The sequence below is a fragment of the Pinus tabuliformis genome, chromosome X (assembly GCF_031772625.1).
Source record: "Pinus tabuliformis cultivar Carrire ecotype Pingquan chromosome X, CPIR1, whole genome shotgun sequence".
Taxonomy (NCBI): Eukaryota; Viridiplantae; Streptophyta; class Pinopsida; order Pinales; family Pinaceae; genus Pinus; species Pinus tabuliformis.
This window is the reverse complement of record NC_142308.1, coordinates 781,312,893-781,336,078: the sequence shown is the minus strand read 5'-3', so window position 1 is coordinate 781,336,078 and position 23,186 is coordinate 781,312,893. Positions and strand designations below refer to the sequence as shown.

At 39.8% G+C, this 23,186-nt stretch overlaps 1 pseudogene; it reads right to left on the bottom strand.

The window, feature by feature from the left end:
- Positions 1–20,476, bottom strand: part of LOC149142184 (uncharacterized) — a 46,858-nt pseudogene extending 26,382 nt beyond the window's left edge.
- Between the last annotated feature and the right edge of the window lie 2,710 nt (positions 20,477–23,186).

Below are 23,186 nucleotides of genomic sequence, written 5' to 3'. Positions count from 1 at the left end.
AAGTTGCAGAAATGTTATCTAGAACCATTATAAATGCATCTACTATACTTAAGCATAATTCTGTACTACATGAAAGCTACATTGAACAATATGCTCAAGATATAGAATTTAAAGATGTATATGCAACTTTGAGTCAAGGAAAAAGAGTAGAAGAATTGGATTATCATGTGAAGGACCGAATCTTATATCTTTGTGGGAAACTCTGCATTCCACAAACTGAGAGATTAAAGATAATTAGAGAAGCACACACTTCTCTGATATCATGTCACTTTGGGGTAAGTAAAACAATTGCACAACTGCAAAGATTTTGTTATTGGCCAAGAATGAGTGAGACAGTTTCTAGATAATAAGAGTGTGTACTATGTGTGCTAAAAGTAAGCCTAGCAATAGAAAACTAGGCTTGTACACTCCATTACCAGTACCTTCTCACCCTTGGGAAAGTGTTTCCATGGATTTTGTTGGAGGACTGCCTAAATATAGGAAAGGTCATGATTATTTGTATGTTGTTGTGGATAGGTTCAACAAAATGTGTATTTTGATACCTTGTAATAAACAGATTACAGCTGAACAAACTACAAAACTGTTCTTTGAACATATATGGGTTCATTTTGGACTACCCACTTCCATTGTATCTGATTGAGACACCTGAATTGTGGGGAAGTTTTGGTCAAGTCTGTGGAAACTGATGGACACCAAACTGAAGAAGAGCACAACTTTTCATCCACAAACTGATGGCCAGACAGAAGTAGTTAGCAGGATAGTGATCCAGTTACTCAGAGGATATTGCACCAAACATCCTAAGCTTTGGGATGAACACTTGTGTTATGTGCAACATGCTTACAAAAGAGCAAAACATTCTTCTACACAGAGATCTCCTTTTGAGACTTGTTTTGGTTTCACACCAAGGTCTCCTTTGGATTTTTTCTTTGGTAAAGATACCACAGTTGATGGACACAGTGATGTGGACAAGGTGTTACACAGTAATTTGTCACTGTCTCCCTGTCAGTCACCCTACTGTGTCAGGAATTCACAATAATCAAGTTTATGCCTTCTGAATTGGCCAAAACCCACTTTTCCAAAGTTTTCCTCATCAGCGCGTCTGTTTCTAACATACCCACGCTGACTGGCGCTTCATAACAGACCGCGTGCGCTGCCAGCGCGAAAGCACACGACTTTCCCGCGCTGATCGAATTTCATGACCAGCGCAACCTCTGTTTGTATTGACCCACACTGACATGACCCTTCCCATTATGTCTTCGCGACGTCAGCGCGCCAGACCAGTTATGCACCCGCGCTGATCCAGTTTGGGCGAATTTGTTCCAACAGCCAGCCTTCCAGATAACTCCAGACTTGGTTGTTGGCCTTGTGAGTATCGCCTCCCTTCTATGGCATGTCTGTTCGACCCTTTGCAACTACTTCCCTTGAAGATAAGCTCATCCTTCCACCATTCAAGGAGACTCCTTCTCCTATATAAACCTTTACCATTACCATGAGCAGCTAGTTTGGAATGGCTTGGATTGTGTGGAGCTTATAGTGCTCAGATTGCTGCTACTATAGGTAGTTGGTGTGATAAGTGTGGAAGTGCTTGATAGCTTAGGGAAGGTTGTGTTGTGTTGCTAGTGTGAGAGAGAGAGCTCTTGTCTTGGGAGAATTATTTCCAAAGGTGAATGCTTAAGAGACTTGCTGAATGGCCCCTCTTGAGAAGGATATCGACATCAGAACATTTGGTTGTACTCTTCTCTGTTGTTGATTAATAATAGATGACTACTATTATTGTTCCATTCTCATTTGTCTCAGCAATGGTTAAATGTGAATTACATCCTTTCTGACTGATGTATGGTTGCTTTTATTAGATTTCATGCTTGTGTTTGTCTTCTCTTCATGTGTGCAGGTATCTATTCACGGAGATTGCGGAGGATTGTGACCGGCCAGAGCGAAGGAGCGAAGGTGGCATCTCTTCATCAAACAACAACGCTGGAATCCAAGTAGGTGTTCTTTGCCTACCTTTTAATTGCAATTAGGAACTTGCATAGTAGCATTGACTGATTGTTGCTAGACCCACTATAGGCTAGTAGGGATCGCCTCTATCCGTAGAGGGGATTTGCCTCTCCAACAATTTGGCAACTCCGCTGGGGAGTTCAGCCTTTTGTCTCTTGTGTCCATTCTTGTGTTTGAATTTGATTGTTCTCTCTTTTCGAGTTTGGGGATTAGTTCTCTATTTTTAGACTTCCTGGGTCAGTCTGGGAGGTGTATGAATTGTTTAAAGAGTTCTGGCCTTGGTTTGGGAGTTCTTGGCTTGTTTTTACCTCTTTTTTAACCTCAGCGCGGTTTATATCAAAACAGTTGCGCTGACAGCGCATAGCTGTTTCTTTAAACCTGTTGTCATCGCGCATGTACGTAAAACAGTCGCGACGGTTCTGAAATTGAACCAACGCGCTTAATCCATGTCCTTCCGCGCTGACAGCGCCAAGTTGCTACGCGTGACCTAGTTTCAGTGCACAGTTGCTGAAGGCTACCCGCGCTGATACAGTAAAATTGAAATTGTCTCAGTTTTACCTCCTGAACCTCTTGGTTTGGCTATCTCCAACTCTTTCTACTTGGTTTGTGACTTGATATTCACTGTTTGAACTGTTGCACACTTACTTGCAAAGCCTTGTCGAACGAATTTCGTTTTTGCGTCCCGTGACCTAGTGCCGTCATCCAGTTTTCACTGGACCAACCTTGTTTTGTTCGCTTGTTCACTTGTTCGAAAAAGTTCGTTGCTGCTTGCCTTTGCTACTACGTAAACCTTCCTTTTCGCTTTCTTTGCTTGGTTGTTTAGGTGATTGTCCTCGAACCAGTCCTTCGGTTGTTTCGGCTACTCTTCGCCACCCAGACATAGATTACAATTGCTTGGGTTCAACCAACTCTTTTCACGCTTGTTGTGTGTTCCATTGAGTGATTTTTGTTTTCTTTACTCGGTGTTGCTTGTCTCTCAAAATTCATTGTAAGTGCATTATGTCATTGAAAAGAAAATCGAACTAAAATCTTTTGCATTCAATAGTTAATCAAAGGAAAGAGCATTTTGTTGATTTGCATTCTCAAAAGAAAAGTCTCATTTCTTTGTCATTAGCTGCATTAGATTGTTTGATCGATTGAGTTCGTTTTGTTTGATCGAAAAGCTCTTAACCTTCTCGTAGTTAGAATTCATCGAACGGAATGATGTTCTTTGGCATATAGCTTGCATCTAGGTAATTCTGAGAGATCACACGATAGGGCTTGAAATCGAAACTTAAATTCAAGATCAACCATAAAATGAACTGAATTAACCTAAAAACGCATTGGAACTAAACGCAAATATCTAGAGGTCTAGGTTAGAGACGTGTTCCGGCGTCTTTAAACATAGTCACTATTGTTTCACATTACGGTTGGGTGTTTCCTCCTTCTGTGACTCGATTGTGGTCTAACACGGATTGTGCTCCCACGTACCATCGCGTATATAGGGAGACCCCACTAGGCTTTTATCCTTGATCCATAGGAATCCGAGTCTGCCGCCTTGTGAACCGTAACGCACCGAACACAGCATTCAGGAAGATTGACTGCAGTACGGAAAGTCCTTGGCTCTCATACGATTGCTAAGGTGTATAAGCAGTTTTACGGATCGCTTGGTAAACCCTTTACCTAGAGTCTCCAGAGCAGTCACTTTTGATCCTTTTCGGACTCCCTAAATGAAAAGGTGCCTGTGAGCGTCTTGTCACTTCGTGCTCATTAAACATTCGAAGGAGACTGGAGTCACCTTTTCGTCCTTTTCTCGACTCTTGAAACATGAAAAGGTGAAGTTTGGTTCCTGTGTCTTAAAAATTTATTCGGCCACGATAACATCACCTGGTTAGATCTTGTGTGCGTTAGCTTGAGTAGGTTTCGTTTCCATTTGCTATGGCAACTTTTCTGGGATTCACTAACCCAGGTTCCCCCTCTAATGGGAATCCAGGTCAATTCCCTCCTCCTGGGAATGTTGGTGCTCCGTATATGGCGACGTTGTCCCTACCAGGGTTAACTGTCGGGTTGCCTGTGTGGTTGTTTTCAACCTCTTTGGTCCCTACCGTATCGGCTGTTAGTCCATCAGTCCCTCCACCTGAACAACATCATGTTGATCCTAAAGGTGGATCTCTCCCCTTCGACGCCTACTTCTACGTCCTCATCTTCTACTTCGCCTGGTGAAGGCCTCGTTTCGAGTAACCAGGTGGCTAAGACGAAGAAGAAGAAGACCAAGAAGAAGAAGTCTCCTAAAGGAGAGGCTACAAGTATAACTCTTGCTCCACCGAGTACACCTGAAGTCGGGCCCCCTTCCACTCCTCCGCGGAAGGTTAAGTTTCCTTGTCGATTATGCAAGGAGGACCATCTTCTTCGCGATTGTCCTGGCATTCCCAGGGTGCTAGAAATATGGTCTCGCGATCCGGCCCACCACTCATCGTCCTCTGAAGCTCACAACGATGCTACCTTATCAGTTGGGAATGGTAAGGGAAAAGGGAAGATTCGAATCCCCTGTAGACTTTGTGAAGGCAATCATCCCCTTCACCTTTGTCCACTAATGGATAAAGCCTCTGTTGTCTTGGAAAGTCTTACAGCTCCTTCACCCCAACTCCCCGTTGGATATCAACGTCTTTCTGCAGCTGCAGATCATCCGCCTCCCGACAATGAGATTGGTTCACATTCTTCTCTTTTCCAGGCCCCTCTTCCCAAACCCGGCTGTGTCCAGCCTGTTCCAGACCAACCATTGGTTGGAAAGAGTGTCGACTCGAGTCCGCCACTCGCTCACTCTGTTTCGGAAGAGAATCACGCCCATGTTCTTCTCGTCTCTTCAGATTCTCCTGAGTCCCGAAATGACTCTCCTAACCCAGCTGCTCCCGAAGGTTCTCCTTCGGTTCCTTTAGCACAGGGGGGCAATCATATGATTCCCCCACCAAGTAGTCTGGTCGCTTCCTTTGATTGGAATCGCCTGATCGCCGGTCGCCTTCCATCCCATATGCCTTTCCAGATCACAGTACATGCCTGTGCTAAGGCAGTACCTGGCACTGTTTTGGATGAAGGGGCGTCTGTCAGTCTTATGCCGTACACTACTTGGAAAGCCTTAGGCTCCCTGCAGCTTGGGCCAGTCACTCAGAATCTGTTGGCCTTCGACGGAGGAGCCTGTCCATCTATAGGAGTTCTCCCGAAGTTCCCTATTACTTTGAGAGGCAAAACCGTCTATATAGACGTCTTGGTTACCCAAGGTGTTTTAGACTTTAGTCTTCTCCTTGGTCGTGACTATGTTTACGCCATGGGGGCCCTCATTTCTTCGCTTTTCTGTGTGGTTTGCTTTCCACACGATGGAAGAATTGTGACTATCGATCAATTGTCGTTCGTTAGTCCCCCAATGCCTCCTGCGCAGTTATCGTCCCCTCCTAGTTTTTATCCACCAGTTGTATCTGCCTCACCGCAGATCAACTACGTGGCCACCTACCCCGTGCCTAGATCCAGTGATGCTGCCATCGTGCATAGTGTCCTGGGGGCATTGGGCCCTAACTTCCAAGATGTTTCCCTTCCACCGGGAGTGGCAATCTTGGAAGCCCCGACTTTCTATTCATTATGATGAAGTTCGGTTGGAGCATAGTTCCTTTCCGGTGTCAAGCTCCTTAAAAAATGAAACCAGGTCTGGTGGAGCATAGTTCACTTTCCTATGTCAAGCTCCTTAAAAAATGAAACTGGATCAGTCCCGAGGATAGTTCTGATCTTGTGTCGACCTCGTTAAAAAACGAAACAAGGAGACGAGCATAGTTCCTGATCTTGTGTCAAGCTCATTAAAAAATGAAACAAGGGTTATGAGGATAGTTCTTTTACTGTGTCAACCTCATTAAAAAATGAAACAACTCCCTTTCCAAATCGAGTCTTTTGATTAAGATCTCGTAAAATACAAGTCGAGTCTTTCATAGATCTCGAGAGTGAACCTTCATTCCATCCACTTTGTTGAATGCTATGAAGCTTGGGGGGCATGTACCTTGATTTGCGTCATTATGCTGGGGGCATGCGAGCTTATAACAAGCATATTTTTTCGTTTCAAGCTTGTGTAAACATGAAACCGAATCCAAGCAGAGTTCTCCATGGTTCAAGCTTGTGTAAAAATGAACCCATACCTGATTTACATCTCGTGATTGCCATTTTTATCCGCTGAATTCTGCTAGATGAGCCTTGGTTGTTTCATTCCATTGCTACCATCTCTTTGGCCGATCATACGCTCTCACTTGGTTGTTTATCCTTTCCAGAGGAACCGCAACGATGAGTGGTTTTATTAGCCAACCCCTTGACCATTACATGTTTTGAGCAGTTCCACCATTGCCGGAACCAGTTGCTATCCTTTATACCACTCGTTCCTCTAGGACGAGTCACCTTTAAGTTCTTTTCTGACTCATAAAATGTGAAAAGATTGCCGAGTATTTTTCCCTTTTTGACTCGTTAAAGAGAATAAAAATGGAGGTCTGCTTTCAGCTCTTTTTTAACCGTTTAAAGATGAAAAGATTGCCGAGTCCCCCTCTCGACTGGTTAAAGAAATGAGAGGCGGTCGCCTTTAAAGCTCTTTTTTCGACCGTTTAAACTAAAAAGATTACCGGGTGTTTGTCGTTTCGCACTCGTTATTGGCTTTAAAACGACGTGCTTCCGACCGCTTTTTTACTTTTTCGGGTCGAAGCTACTATTCACGAAAAGTACTCCTCGATCATACTGGTCGGGCGGTTCTTTCGAGCATTGTTTTATACTTTTTCGGGCTCGAGAGACACAACTCTATGAAAAAGGACCCACCTGGAGTTTCCTTTTCCGCTGTCTTTTCAGACTCTCTAAACAAGAAAAGACGCCGAGCTCCTCCTTTGTCAGGCTCGTTAAAACTCAATGGCATCGGACATCGTCAAAATGACGCCTTTCCAAGCATATGCTATCCCCGTCAAGCTTGTCATCCAAAAATAACCGGGGTACCTGCCAGAAATGGTGGGGAAAATGAAACTGTAATAATGGTCGTGTCGGCAGTATGTCGCTCTTGAACATGGCACTCATCTGCATTCGTGTCTGGGTGGGGATTTCTCATCTTTTTTTACACTAGCCTCCGTGGGTTTGGGTTATCCTATTTGACCTCTCATCTGCTCATTGCCATTGTCACCATGACCTCTGCTCCTTTGATGTCAGATACTGCCAAATCCACTGTTGTGTCGCCGATATGTTCAAGAGAAGTTGACCTCTGCAAGATTACCACCTCCCTCTGATGTCTCACACAAAATCTTTTGTCCTTCTCTGTCTCGTGTCGATGATGTGGGAAACATCATGGCCCACCTTCGATCAAGGTTACTTCCTGTCGACTTCAGCTCATTATCCAGGAAAGTGACCTAGAGACTCCCTTCAGGTGCCTTAGAGCCTGCATGCCTCAATGGCAGGTTCTTCGTGTTCGACGTGAGGTTTTCATCATTGGCCTTCGATCGGATGATTCTGCGGGTGTTCGACACCAGCTCATTGATTCACACGTCACGGATTGTACCTATAAGTACCTTGAGGGCCATTGTCATTATTGGTGGTACCTCTCGCGTCTGTTAACAGTTTTCATTATTGGCTGGTAATCAGACGATGTTCATGCATGTTCGACTTCAGCTCATGTATTCACATGCTTGGACTTGTACTTTGTTCAGGTTGGGATGGAGCGCAAGACCCTGGTTTTTGTCTGTTGTGGACCAGGCTGCGATTTTGTGGATTGTTATTACATGACTCATTGATGGATGGCTGCGCCCATACCTGATTCTTTGGGATGGCTGCGACCATACCTTCTTATCATCATGGTATTTTCAGTTGGGTGGCTGCGTCCATACCACAGACCTTCTTCGTATGTCTTTTGGATGGCTGCGCCCATGCCTAGACTACATGTAATCGAGATATCAGTTGTACATACGTGCAGGTCCTTCCTGGTGGTGTTCCAGTTCAGCAGTTTTGTAAAGCATTTCACCCCTCCCACTCTCTCGGTCTTCATGCTTTAGGGGGCATCTGTTACACAGTAATTTGTCACTGTCTCCCTGTCAGTCACCCTACTGTGTCAGGAATTCACAATAATCAAGTTTATGCCTTCTAAACTGGCCAAAACCCACTTTTCCAAAGTTTTCCTCATCAGCGCGTCTGTTTCTAACATACCCGCGCTGACTGGCGCTTCATAACAGACCGCGTGCGCTGCCAGCGCGGAAGCACACGACTTTCCCGCGCTGATCGAATTTCATGACCAGTGCAGCCTCTGTTTGTATTGACCCGCGCTGACATGACCCTTCCCATTATGTCTTCGCGACGTTAGCGCGCCAGACCAGTTATGCACCCACGCTGATCCAGTTTGGGCGAATTTGTTCCAACAGCCAGCCTTCCAGATAACTCCAGACTTGGTTGTTGGCCTTGTGAGTATCGCCTCCCTTCTATCGCATGTCTGTTCGACCCTTTGCAACTACTTCCCTTGAAGATAAGCTCATCCTTCCACCATTCAAGGAGACTCCTTCTCCTATATAAACCTCTACCATTACCATGAGCAGCTAGTTTGGAATGGCTTGGATTGTGTGGAGCTTATAGTGCTCAGATTGCTGCTACTATAGGTAGTTGGTGTGATAAGTGTGGAAGTGCTTGATAGCTTAGGGAAGGTTGTGTTGTGTTGCTAGTGTGAGAGAGAGAGCTCTTGTCTTGGGAGAATCATTTCCAAAGGCGAATGCTTAAGAGACTTGCTGACTGGCCCCTCCTGAGAAGGATATCGACGTCAGAACATTTGGTTGTACTCTTCTCTGTTGTTGATTAATAATAGATGACTACTATTATTGTTCCATTCTCATTTGTCTCTGCAATGGTTAAATGTGAATTACATCCTTTCTGACTGATGTATGGTTGCTTTTATTAGATTTCATGCTTGTGTTTGTCTTCTCTTCGTGTGTGCAGGTATCTATTCGCGGAGATCGCGGAGGATTGTGACTGGCCAGAGCGAAGGAGCGAAGGTGGCATCTCTTCATCAAACAACAGCGCTGGAATCCAAGTAGGTGTTCTTTGCCTACCTTTTAATTGCAATTAGGAACTTGCATAGTAGCATTGACTGATTGTTGCTAGACCCACTCTGGGCTAGTAGGGATCGCCTCTATCCGTAGAGGGGATTTGCCTCTCCAACACAAGGAAACTAGGTTCATTGAACATATCCAGGAGATCCACCAAGAAGTACAGGAATAGCTGGAAAAGAGCCAAGCCAAATACAAGGCTAGGCATGACAAGCATCGGATGGAGCATAGTTTTCAAGTTGGTGACCAGGTCTCATTGTATATCAGTAAGGACAGGATGCAAGGTGAAGGTAAAAAGCTAAAGCCTATAAGGTATGGACCCTTTAGGATACTTGAGAAGATTGGTAAAAATGATTTTCGCCTTGATTTACTAGCTTACATGCACATCTACTCAGTCGTAAATGCAAACTTCTTGAGACTGTTTGAACCTTCAATGATCGAGGATCCTGAAGAGCAAAGTCAGTTACCTTCTATTGATGACCTGCTACCTGAATATCTTAATGAATTGCAAGAAGACATAGTCTTGGACAGGAAGGTGAGGACAACACACAAAGGAGATGTTGAGTACCTCAGAATTGGGCTCAAAGGTTCAAAGCCGAGGAGTGCAAAGTGGATTGAGATTGGACAAGTGAGACAACAGTACCCTCACTTAGTCGATGCTTGAAAAAACAACTTTTGGTGGTCCAAAATCTTTTCAGTGGGAAGGCCGTGATCCGAATTGGATCCTTTAAGAATAATCAGAAGAGCCATGACTATACCAGGTTGGGACAGAATTCAAAGAATCAAGAGCAGTGATCAAAAACACCTCTAAAATAGTGGTAGTTAGCAGCTAGCGTGGAACGGCGAGGACCTTGGTAAAAGTGCGCTGACCGAGGCCCATGGAGACTGCGCAGGAGGTGAAAATAGCCCCTATGGAGCCCTGATCAGGAAACAGAGGGAGTTTTTGATGCGTAATCACATTTCACTAGGCAAAAACCCTTGAGAAGGAGAGGCCCCAAGCACTCGTTCACATGGGAGCTGGGAAAACCATGGGACAAAAGGCTAAAGGCTAAAGGCGGGACCTGCTCCAAAAACCGATGATATTGGTCGGAGGTACCCTTTGGCAGTAAGCAGTTTTGATGAAATCAGAGCGATTCCACTCAGCACTCGACACGTGGCAAGCCGAGGAGAGATAAAACTACTGTCATCGGGCGCTAACGGACGAGCAAGTCCACCACGCGAAATGAACAGATGGAATTGGATTTGGGGGATCTAGATCTGATGGTTGATATCGCACCCAACGATAAGACAGGATTTAACAAGGGAATAAGCCACGATCTAGAAGAATTTGAGGTCCACTTTGACTACCAAGGTGGCAGAAGACTCATTCCACGATGTAATTGAAGAATTGAACCGACAAAAGGCTGGCACAGTTCATAGGAGGACAAGTGGCCGCTCCCTGTGAGTCTGATGATGACGCCGAACAGGGAACTCCAAGCGTAGCTGCAGCAGACGAATCGATGGAGGTGGAAGAGGAACCAAACCGCCATGAGCTTGAATGGCTTTAAAGCCATGAACAAAGAACAAAATAGACACTGAAGATAGAGAGAAAGAACCGAAGACAGAAGAAAGAGAAGAGAAAAGAACCAGTGAAGCAAAAACCAGAAAGAAGACAGAGGGCCGAGCTGACCAAGGGCAGTGTCGAGCACCAGAGAGCTTGAGAGATTCAAGCCATCCCTGAGAGGATATATCAGACCGGAGAGGTCAAAGAGTCGGTAAGGAAAAGAGTCTGTGTACTCTAGTGGTTTGGGGAATCTAAGAACCACCCTGCCAAGCCAATCTGTTTCAGGAGACTCACATTGAGCTCCTTCATTGTAATTCTCTACTTCAAGACACAATAAAAGAGGGCCACCACTGAGAGCTGGACTAGAGATGTAGCCCTGGAGGATAGGGTGAACTCCTTATTAATTGCTTGTGTTTTTGTATTTGCTTACTGTGTTTCTCTGTTGTTTTCCATTTTAAGTGTCTGTGTATTTGCAATTTGATCGATCGTTTCTTAAATAACATAGACATACACACTAGCACATTAGTCTGTAATACCTTCATTTAATAAATCTTTAACTGAGGTCACTCATAGGGTGATTATCAGATCAACATTGGGGAATGTGAGATGAATATATATATTGATAATTAGTAGGAGAGGACCATGTCTTCTCCCAAGTAAATGTGAGGGTACATTGGAGAATGTGAGATGAATATATATATATATATATATATATATATATATATATTATTTGAAATAATGGAAGGAGACCATATCCTACCTAAGATTCAATTTGAGAAGGCAAGTTGGGAATTTGAATAATAGAAATCATGAATTTTATATTAGACAACAAATTTATAGTTTCCCAAATGAAGGTATTCACCAATATTTCTCAATATTTTCAGGTAATGTAAACATTAATAAAATTTGCAGGATAAGATTTAAGTGGGGCATTACATACACCCCTCCTTCAGAAAACTTCGTCCCGAAGTTAGAATGAAAAGATACAAGGAGTTCGAAAGCATAGCAAACCAGAGAGAGTTATAGCAGTAAAATTTGATAAGTTAGACAATGACATTACTTCCCATCAAGAGTCTCCAACTGATCTATATCCTCCTATCCATCCTAACCTACTTCCGTTCCCACCCTATCCGTCCTCTGCTACTTTATCAGTGGAAACGGCCATACTAACCACTGATAAAACCGACATGGTGGAAGCGTCGACTATATCGACCTAAATTCCCCAGCAGGCAACTGGAAATCATCATGAAATGTCTAGGGGAGCGTGTCCACCACTGTCCTCCCACGATTCCAAGTTTCGGAGGACACACAGTGGAAAATTCCTCCACCCCTCCTTCACAACTAGTGTCAACGCCCTAACATGGACCACACTATAGAGTTCGTTGGACTTGTCATCGAATAATCCAGTTAGGTAGTCTTTGCCACCTGTCATTTGCATTTTACTCATGTCATAAGAGTGCATATCAAGTAGATACCAAATGTAATAGAACAATGTGCATTATACCTTCCCCATGAGATGTCTTGACCTTCCCTCAATGGAAGAGTAGCTCTCGGCTATCATATAGTTCTTTCCCCCTGCGGGTTAGCTCTCATTCATGCATTTATATAACAACAAGATGTATAATCATCACATTATTAAGTCTAGTATCCACATGTCAATTTTGTAGTTCATACTAGAAACAATCATAATTTCACTACGTCATTCATTAGATAAATCATATCCACTTAAGCCATACATGAAACAACAATAGCTATGATAATTCATGTAATAGATAAATCATCACCAAGTAAGTCATACATCAAATATTTCCATCATAAAAATCAAGCCTAAGTAGTTTCACATGTTCAACCAAATGTATCAATATTACACAATGTTCATAAATAAATAACATGGAACTGCAAAATAAAACCTTAACATAGGTAGTTGTCTACGTCAAAATGGGAATCGTAAATGCTCACGTGACATCCTTGTGGAACTCCTCAAATCAATTAGAGTTGAAACAGATTCATCTGTCTGTCATGGAAAATAGCATTTGAACCTAGATATGCTATAAGGTGGTACAAAAACTAAAATAATGGCAAGCAACAGATTAGTGCACTATCAATTCCACTAGAAGGTGCTAGTATAAGTTTCATGCATATCGTTTCATTAAAACCTTAGTGAATATAAAAGTCCCACTCTTCCAATTTGATGGTTTTTCATCTTCCAAACCAATTAGCTAATCTTGAAAATAAAAAATTCAAAACTTCAGAACTGTTTCCAGCATGATTTTCATATTTTTTTTTTTGTAAATTGAGAGAAATGTCCTCTAAATATCAAAGATTCAAATTTATTATAGATTTAATCATTTTTTACTAGTACCAAAACAATTTCATGATATATAATTCAGCTCACAATATGACTAGACAAATGAGAAATAATTAAATGAATGGAATAATTGCCTCTGCCCTGCTGTTATTAGTATTTCCCTTCTAAATGGCACCGCATTTTTAAAGATGCCTACTCCTTTCACAAGTGGCCAGTGACCACAAAAGTTGCGAAGAAAGTTGAGGGTCCTTTTATCCAAAACTAGAGACACATTACTTTTCACGACATTTTTATTCAACACTAGAATAAGGGTAAAAGTGTATTCTAATATTTTCATTAGTCGTTCATTGACTAAATAAGCTCCCATTCTGAAATCCCAATTTCTCTATAAATTGATCTTCTCATTTAATTTAAGATCATTAAAAACAATTATCACAATAAGCCTTACACATGTCCATGGTATTCAATCTATGTTTTCACTAGAAGATTCCACCACCCATAGAATAATCATTAACGTGACATATAGGGTATTTCAACACATCCTAATTTGAATTCCCATGCTTCATAGTTGTTTACTTCTTAAACTCGAGATTTTTTATTATGACTTCTGCTGTGAAGAATGACAATTATACTATCTGAAAGATAATCCTACTATCCAAATGGAAAATCTACTTTATTTTTAATAAATATAATGATAATCTACTATCAACAGAATTAAAAGCCACCCTCATATGTAAAATAGAACTGACTACATTCTTTAGATTGGGACACATTTTGGGCATAAATTACTGGCTCCATTGTAAAGCTATACATGGATGCTAATGGTCCTTGCTGTGCACGTTGAGGAAAAGGGGTCAGATCAGGTGAAAGTTTGGGAAAATTTTTGATAGATAACTCTGCAACCTATTACCTAAGCTAAAGGAAGTCTATGTTATGCATTGCAACATTGACCTTGGGGCATGCTTCTCGAAACAATTTAAAAAATAAAGAATCCTATGAAGAATGTGGTCACATCTTGCACTTGACATGTGGAACGTAAGGCATGATTGTACAATCCATCATATAGGAATCACACCACTAGGGCTAGGTATGAAACCTACACAAGGAATCTCTTGTACACAAGTATATTCTTCATTGTATTTTCATCATGTTGTATCCCCTAGATGAGGCTTGAGATTACCTAATGGAACTCTTACCTGACTTCACATTTTGTTGCCAACCACGATGAAAGCAAAGCTTTCCATATAGGCTACTTAAAACATTGCATGGCATTGCCATAGACCTAAACAAGTTCGGCAAGAAGAAAGTGCATGTTTTCCAAACTAACAATGTAAGCTTTTAAGAATCATCCCAAAAGCCAAAAAATGTTAACGGGGTATTCAATTGGCTTTAGTCAAGACAATGAGGGTCATTAAACAAAATAGGTAGGTTATTCCAAATGATCCATGGTTCAAGGGAAATGCCTTGACTTATGCAAGAACAGAAACAATGGCTAAAATTGGACCTTATGATGAGTAGGTAATACATATTACTACATACAATTAATTATATGAAAAAGAATATCCACAAGATGGCAAAAATTGTTGTGGACTTAAATTACCGTTGGATGATAATGAAATCAAGTATTTCTAAACAATTTTTCTATTTCAAAACTTATGTAGTGTGTTTCACACCTCCACTTCTATCACAACCTTACAAATTCTCAACATAGATTAAACACAGCTTTACAAATTCTCAACATAAATTAAACAACTCATAAATTAAATGACACATCAATATTTTAATAGCTATCAACATATATTAAGATGTATTAGACATTTAATTTATATAACTTTACTACTTTTTAATAACCTCTAAAATCAACTCATACATAAAACCTAATGCCACCATACTTATTATTTCTTAAATTATATATAAAATCAAACACTGCCATACTTATATAAATATGAATAAATGAAAGCAATATAACCTTACACTAAAAAAATAATTTAAATCCTAAATCAAACCTTGTCCCAAATACTTATATAAATATGAATAAATGAAAGCAATATAACCTTACACTAAAAAAAATGATTTAAATCCTAAATCAATCCTTGTCCCAAATACTTCGGTGAAAGATTCCTTTCTTAGTCTCATTACCATGACATTCGCTTTCAGATGAACTCGCCCTTCTATTAGAATGCCTTGAAAAGTGAACTCTCTTTGGTTCCAAGGTGCTAGAAGGGTATCCACAACCAAGAAACACAGTCAACACCAATTCCCTATTGGATTGGTTTTCTCCCCAGACGGTTGTCATGCTTGGTGTCACCATTTTTTAGTCATTTGCCTTAGCGTTTGAGCTTGCCAAACGTTTTGGGTTTGTTGGGTCTTTTTGTTTTCAATGAGTTAATTGATTCCTGTTCTTGGGCAATGATATTTGAGGAAATTTAGTAGGTGGGAACTAAACTTTCCCTAGAATGGATATACAGAATGGAAGAATTTAGCTTTTTCTCTTCGTGGCAAGCCTCATAATTTTTAGTATGACAGGCATGTATTTTGCATGTATCTTTTGAGAAAAAAAATAGTACCAATAGTTCTTTCATTATTTCATATCTGTTTCACTTCTTGAAGCATGCCCACTTCTTGGTCTGATCATATGCTTTTATTTCCCCTGCACAGCCTTTGAGTTTAACCAGTATGATTATGATTAGACCATTTTCTTAATCTAGATTAGGCACTTTTCTGCCATTCTGAACATTTTTAAATGGACAGTATAAAACGCAGACTCTAGACTCTATGGTACAGATGTCATTAAGCACAAGCTCAAGTTATTAAGATTGGGCTTTAAACTTTAAGGCCCAGTCTCTATGAAAGGTTCTCTTGAAGTGGAGAGGAGGATTCTCCACATGAAAGCAAATGATCCAAAATCAAATTGCAGCAGAACCCAATGTGACTATGTATAAGTGGTCCTCTCAGTGAATCCTCTAAAGCTCCAAGCTAGGTAAATTGCACAACCTAACGCTAATGGAAGTAGGAAGACCTGTAACTTACCCATGAAAATGAAGCCTTCTTTGGAATCGTATCAGTTAAAGGTTGAAAATTTTGGAAGAGACCAAATGTTCTTTTTTTTCCTCTTATTATTTTAATTTGATCTGGTAAAACTTAGTGCGCTCGCCTAATTTCATGTTTATTAGGTAACCCAAACATGTAGCTTGAAAGGTCCACAACAGTTGCTCAGAAAATTTTGGCCTTCTCTATAGAGGTGTCAATAGGTGTCAATTTCGCAGGATGGTTAAAAGCCGCAGGAATCTAGTTCCTCTCTAAGTGTCGGTAGATGGACATTTCAAATCAGATCTAAATGTGGATGACGCATTATATTGGTCATTTCTCTAGATGGTCCCATTGTTTTCTTTTTGGATTCTTTTAAGTTGAAAGGTGCTCATAAGTTGGATTTTTATGCAATGGGACTGTGGCCTTGAATGGTAGCCTATAGTTGAGGAAATTGCAGAATTGCATGCTTCCCAGAACAGTATAGAAGAGGACCCTGGTCCTCCTAAAGACAATGAGGCCGTGATTGAAGAAAAGATCTGCAGTCTTATGATGGAAGATGAAGAAAATAGCCTAGAATTGAAAGGTGAGCAGAGTCGTGAGTCTGAAAATGATCAAGAAGCCATTATAAATCAAGAAATGGGCACATCCAGCCCCCTGGAAATTGCGGAAGCAGCCATGGATAATACCAATTTTTGAAGATGTGTCAAAGCCTAGAATTGAAGGTAATAAATCAGCTATTGAAGATGGAAAAACCAGCAGCCCAAAAGAGACAGTTTCCAACACTCATATGGAGATTTGTAGGCTCAAGTTTGAAGATGAAGCAGTAACTTTTATGAGGAGTGCCTGGATTTGGAAAAGGGTGAACTTTCACCTGCAATCACCATCATGGACACAGGCAGGACATATCCAAGCAACCTGTAACAATTTCCAGTGTGCCAACAGCTATCATCTCAGCCCAAAAGACATCAGGTGGCCCAGATTTATTGTCCAGATCACAGTTGAATATAGATGAGACATCTTTTGTTGCTGCCCCTGAATCTAAAGGTGACAAAGAAGCAGCCAGCCAAGAAAATATTGTTTCCAGCACTCTGTCTGGGGATGATGAAATCAGTATGTGAAAAGATATTCCTTGCCCTGTATTTAAAGGCAATGAAGCAGCTTTCAATGAAAACATTTCTAGCCTTAGGAAGTTTTCCAGATACAACTGAAGCAAATGCCCCATGCATCAGAGGATTTTCCAGAATTAGAACAGGACACTCTAATCCAGGACGTTTACTCATGCAGGAAGGGGACACTTCTCTGGGTTAAATTTAGGGTTTAGAGTTTTGCTTCTAAAATTTGAAGCTTTATTTTGTAAAACCCTTGCCTTCTTCATCTATACGAGAAGACAGAATGGATGATCGTCATTCGTCATTTTTATAGTTTTCCAGTGATTAGAAAGTGTGGTATGTAATTTTCTGTTTTGCAGTTAACAGACAGAGTGTGGTTGAGTGCTGCAGGCTCTTAGCTCATCATTCAGTGTTTTCAGTTATCTTGCATTCTTACGTGCAAATTTGATAGGTTAAACAGTTTTAACCTACCTAAGGTTTGTAAGAGTGCAGATCTGCTTACCGGGAATTGAACATTCAACAACAATTCCTGCACTGACAGTGGAGTTTCAAATTACAAAATACTCTCTGGTGAAGATGCATATCAGATTCAAATTAAAACTTGACGCAACATTTCGTCATATGATTCATGTTGCATTTCTTCATGGCAGAAGCATAAGACATTGTTAAAGGAGAAATAAATCAACCACACAACTCTATAAAAGGACTGACTCACAAACAATGGCCATCTTTGATATATGCTCCATTAACTATTTTGCCCCTCTGCCATGGGTTTGTTTCAGTACGCTCGGGATTTATGCCATATGCTAAGAGCATAGGAATAAGTTTTGATACAATTGAGGACAACAGTAAAACCTCAAAATGTCGCTGAAATAATATACGAAATAAACAGCAACCCAAATTGCATATTTTTTTTGGATGTATTTTTCTCCTAAAATTGTTCAAACCAGACTCAGATATCGCTCGATTGGAATAGAAACGCAATGAGTGAAACGAAACTAGCAGTGGCCTCATTGCTGGCACCATGTCATTGTATAGTTGATGGTGCTTAGGAAACTCAATAACAACCTCAATGCTACTATAAACAAACTCAGAAATCTGCGCATTTAATCCCTGGTGTGCTTCAGAATTACAACCATCATCAATACTAAAATTGTGATTGTCTCTCTACATTTTTTTTTCATATATTTAAAGATGGGGGCCTCGCAAAAAAATTGTTGAAGGACATAAACAAAACTGATAGGTTTGCAAATGAAAAAGACCAAAATATTTAATTCTGCGCAAGCAGAATATTTGAGAACCTTGGTGTTTTAAAACAACAATCCTGCAAAATAAAATACAGAAAAGGAAGCAAGGTTTGTGAAATACCGCCTGATTCATCAGTGGAAAGCTCCCCTGGTTCAGCCTTAGAGGCCATGATACTTGAATCTTCAATCAAACTACTTGGGTTGTTACGTCTATAATCCAGAGCTCCTCCAAAAGATGTCGACGCATGTGCCCATTTTGAACATGCTAGCAAACTGGAGAAACTGTACCGGTGGCTAGTATGTAATGTCTTAGATGGGATCCTTCTAGAATATGCAGCAAACTATATTCATAAAAATTCACCAAAGTTGTACTTATTAACAAAGAACCATGTTCTGATTTCCCTTGACTGGAGAAACAGGGTGTTTGATGAATATCACTTTCATTTCATTTGCCGAGAACAAAATTTTTTCTTGTTGCAACAGAAACTAAAATGTTATTTTAGCTTAGATGGAAGCTTCTACAGGATTGCAAGGAAAAATTTAAAGTGCAATTTACAGGTTAGGAATGTCTTGGTCTTCAAAGATTCAACTAGATTTGAAAAATCTCTAATAGGTAGGCTTCAAGGTCTAGATTTTGAACCAAAGCTCTGATACCATGTGTAAGAGCCCTATCCTAGGGTCTTCTAAGAGATCTATTTCTCTAGAATTTAAATGAAATAAGAGGCAATAATTTACTTTCTTACAAGACTTTTAAATAATGAAAGTTTTACCATTTACATCCTAATCCTTATAACTTATAGTGAACATTTCATTTTAATAAATTTACATGAGCAATCTATAGAGGAATAGCTGTACTGGTGGCTGGTGGAGATGCCTTTGAGCTGCTTCTCCTACTAAACACTCCTCTTGACTAACCGAACTAGATTTACCTCCCAGTCAACTAGGAAATAATTCCTAGCTCAGGAAACCTCCACAGGTTTCCTAGCCCTCCAAGCCCAAGTCCAACTAGATGTAGTGTGTGTGTCCAAGATGAATGATCCAAACCAAGTTGAACAATATTTCCTTCCTCTCAACAACCCAAGAAACCTCCACAGGTTCCTAAGGTCTCCAAAAATCACAACAAATCCCAAAATCATAGCCAACCCAAAATCATAAGCAAGACCAAACATCCCCCTTTCTCCCTTCCTCCTTCCCCTTTTATGCCATTCCTCTCTTCTCCACCTCAACCACCTCTCACTAATGTCATTAATTTCCCCTTCATCCTTACATTTGACTTCTCTTCTCCCAAGTAAATATAAAGTACATTTGGAAATGTGATATGAATATAAAATTAGGTAATTAATGGGAGAGTACATTTGGGAATGTAAGATGAGGACCATGTCTTCTCCCAAGTGAATGTGAGAGTACATTGGGGAATGTGAGATGAATATATATATTGATAATTAGTTGGAGAGGATCATTTCTTCTCCCAAGTAAATGTGAGGGTACATTGGAGAATGTGAGATGAATATATATATTATTTGAAATAATGGAAGGAGACGATATCCTACCTAAGATTCAATTTGAGAAGGCGAGTTGGGAATTTGAATAATAGAAATCATGAATTTTATATTAGACAACAAATTTATATTTTCCCAAATGAAGGTATTCACCAATATTTCTCAATATTTTCAGGTAATGTAAACATTAATAAAATTTGCAGGATAAGATTTAAGTTGGGCATTACAAACCACTTGTTGCTACTTGAGACAAACTTTTCCAATTGGAGGTTGAGTGAACATTGTAGATGGTATATTTCTGTAGTTAGGGTTTGTAGGTGGGTTGGGAAACATAATTATAGAAAATTTCCCTCCTTCCATTCTAGCAACTAGATTCAAACTTACCCTCTTACTCACATCCCAAATAACATATATATATTTAATAAATTCCCTTAAATATCCATCTACCTCAATGGCACCATTCTTGTTTATTTTTACTCCAATCTTGTTTATTTTTACTCCAATCTAGTCTAAACCCAAATTCTTAGTGTTTGGTACTCGACTAGTAGTAAACATTATATGAGAAAAATCATCATTGAATCCTTTGGTAATCCTAAATGTAAGTGGTCCATTTGATTCTTTTTCTATATCTTGTGGGACCTCTTCAACATGAAATTCAATCCTTCTAAAGGCCATTTGTTCTGATACAAAATATATAACTTCCTTATCGAAGCCTCTTACAAACGTTTTTTGGTAGATGAACACATGAACATTGGAATTTAATCTTTTGATGATACTTGAAAATTCCAAAGCAATGTAACCACCCCCAATTATAGTGATTTTGTCTAGTTATGAAATATAGAGCAACGTCAGAATTGATTGCAAGTTCTTTTCCAGGAATTTTGGGAATAAATGAGTGTCCACCAGCAAGTATGTGGTTTGACAGGTACAACTTCCCATCCTCTTCCACTGTATGTTGATTCAAAAATCTTCCCATGACCTTATATTAGAGTTATACAAGAATTTTTCAAAACGTTTTTTACACTTCGGTCAACTGTCTTATTTTTGTGTTTTTATTGGATAATAGAGTGGCCTAATCATGCTTGGGCTTTAATGCATAAGACTAACCAAATACCTTTGCTTCTAATATAGTCTAGAGAGCAAGGATATAAATTTCTTGTTCTTCTAGCCCTTCTTTTGACATTGAGGAGATAATGACAATTAAAAGCATCCATCACACTACACTTGTGGGAGCCTTTCAAATGTAATTAATGCATAGTATTATTTTTCCTACACTTCCATTGACACATTCCCAAGAACATCCAGAATACAAGGAAGAACAATTTCATAATGTGCCACAATTTCAAACTATAAATGATCTGCAAACTGTTTCAATGAGAAAGATGTTGCTCCACATACTATTTGGTACAAATCCTTTAGGGTTTGCAAGGCAATAGTTAAAATCATTACTAGGGTTTACCCCATGGATTTTGGTAATGATATATGTAATTTAGTAATCATCGGTTCAAGAGATGAAATCTTGTGTGTAAATAAGTCAAGAAGAGCCTAGACAAGCTAATTGATTGATCTTGAACCAAGCGACTTGACTTATGAAAAACATATGAGGTAAGCCAAAGAACTTGTTATACAATTGGGAAAATGATTGATAGGCCATGTTCAAATCATATGAATAGAAATAAAAACTAGATTTCCCATGTATAATAGGTGTCCGTTGAACTGGTCTTTGGTACACTTTCAATGGGTGAATATAACACCCATTGAATATAACACCGAGTAGTATTACATAAGACCAAATTGTCCAACAAATCATTTTGTGTATTTGTAGAAATATGCAAGGCAAGGTTATCAGGAAAATAGACAAGTGAGATGTTATTTGAAATATCATTTCGCATAACATTTTATGGTCCATTGATAAATATTCTTCTAGGTGCTGATAAGTGAGTCTTGAAATGTCTAATAGTTGTTGCAATTCGACATTATAACATTATATCACGAGATTCAAAGAGTTCAAAAATTAAGTCAATATTTTTTCAAAACTTTTATTCATCCTTTGGCCAATCAAGAATCCTAAGTTAATAATTCTACTTAGGAGCTTTAAATGTCATCTTTTAAACATTGCATCATACTGTCTAGGTGAGACAACAAATTTTTTTAGATTAATAGAGGCAAATAGGAATACCAGATTAAGTAACTTGCCGATATCACGACTTTTATAGTATGTTGTATTTGATAACTCTTTAAACCTTGCAATCCTTCCCCTGTGAACTATAACCCCTAAAGAGCCAAAGGTAAAACTAAACTTGGTAAATTTGATCAAAACTATGATATAATGTGCCTTTGCCTTTCTAGGTGAATTTGTGATAAGGTGTACTTGAGGTTTTATAGTGTCATAAAGAGATATTACTAGTGTTGGAGGAGAAACGATTGTCCTTGTTTTGACAATGAGATATTTGGCCTGAAGATTCACTGTGACAACAACTACACTTGAGAGATTTATAATCTTAAGAAGAAATGACATCTTGAAAATGTCTTTCTGTTTGTGCAGACTATCAACTGACATAAACTATGTTACAATGTTGGAAATAATACTGAGAAGGGGGGGGTGAATCAGTATTATCAGATCAATCAAACTTTTTCAATGCTCAGAAACATATACGCTACTTCAATTAAGTGAACCCGCGTGTACACGCTACTGTGTCTAATGAAACTCGCGTATATCCAGAGATCTTATAATTCAGTTAGCTTAATCTTCAGTAAATGCATCAGATCATTATTAAGCATATTAACAGTAAACAGGTGCAGAATAACAGAACAGAACATCACACAAGAGCCACACACATGAACACAAAGATATAAGGTGGAAACCCAATGTGGGTGAAAACCACCTGCTGCAAGTCATCTCAATCTTCTTCTTAATAAGAAAATCCTTTTACAATGTTTGCACTGGTGCAGTCTTATACCAGTACGGGAGCTACAACCCCCTTTGCTCTTGTACTAGCCGATCCATTTACTAGTACGCAGGCTGCTACCTGCTGCAATGCTTCAAAGATCTCCTTTAGCTTTTGTACTAGCTTAGATACTAGTACGTAGGTGCTTGCCTACAATCTTCTCACCTCCAGGTACCACGTTTCATCAATTTTCAGACTGGATACACTGAAGCACAACACATAATCTGTAAGGCCACTTTTCATCCAATTTTCATACTGGACCCATAACTATCATTGAAGCTCAAAACAATCATCAAACCCTGAATCACTGAAACCCTGTTAACAACAGTCACCAGAACACAGAGCAGACACAGAACTCTGTAATAACCATCAGATCCATCTGCAACTTCAAATATCAAGCTTTACAATGTATACGCTACTTCGATGAATCAAACCCG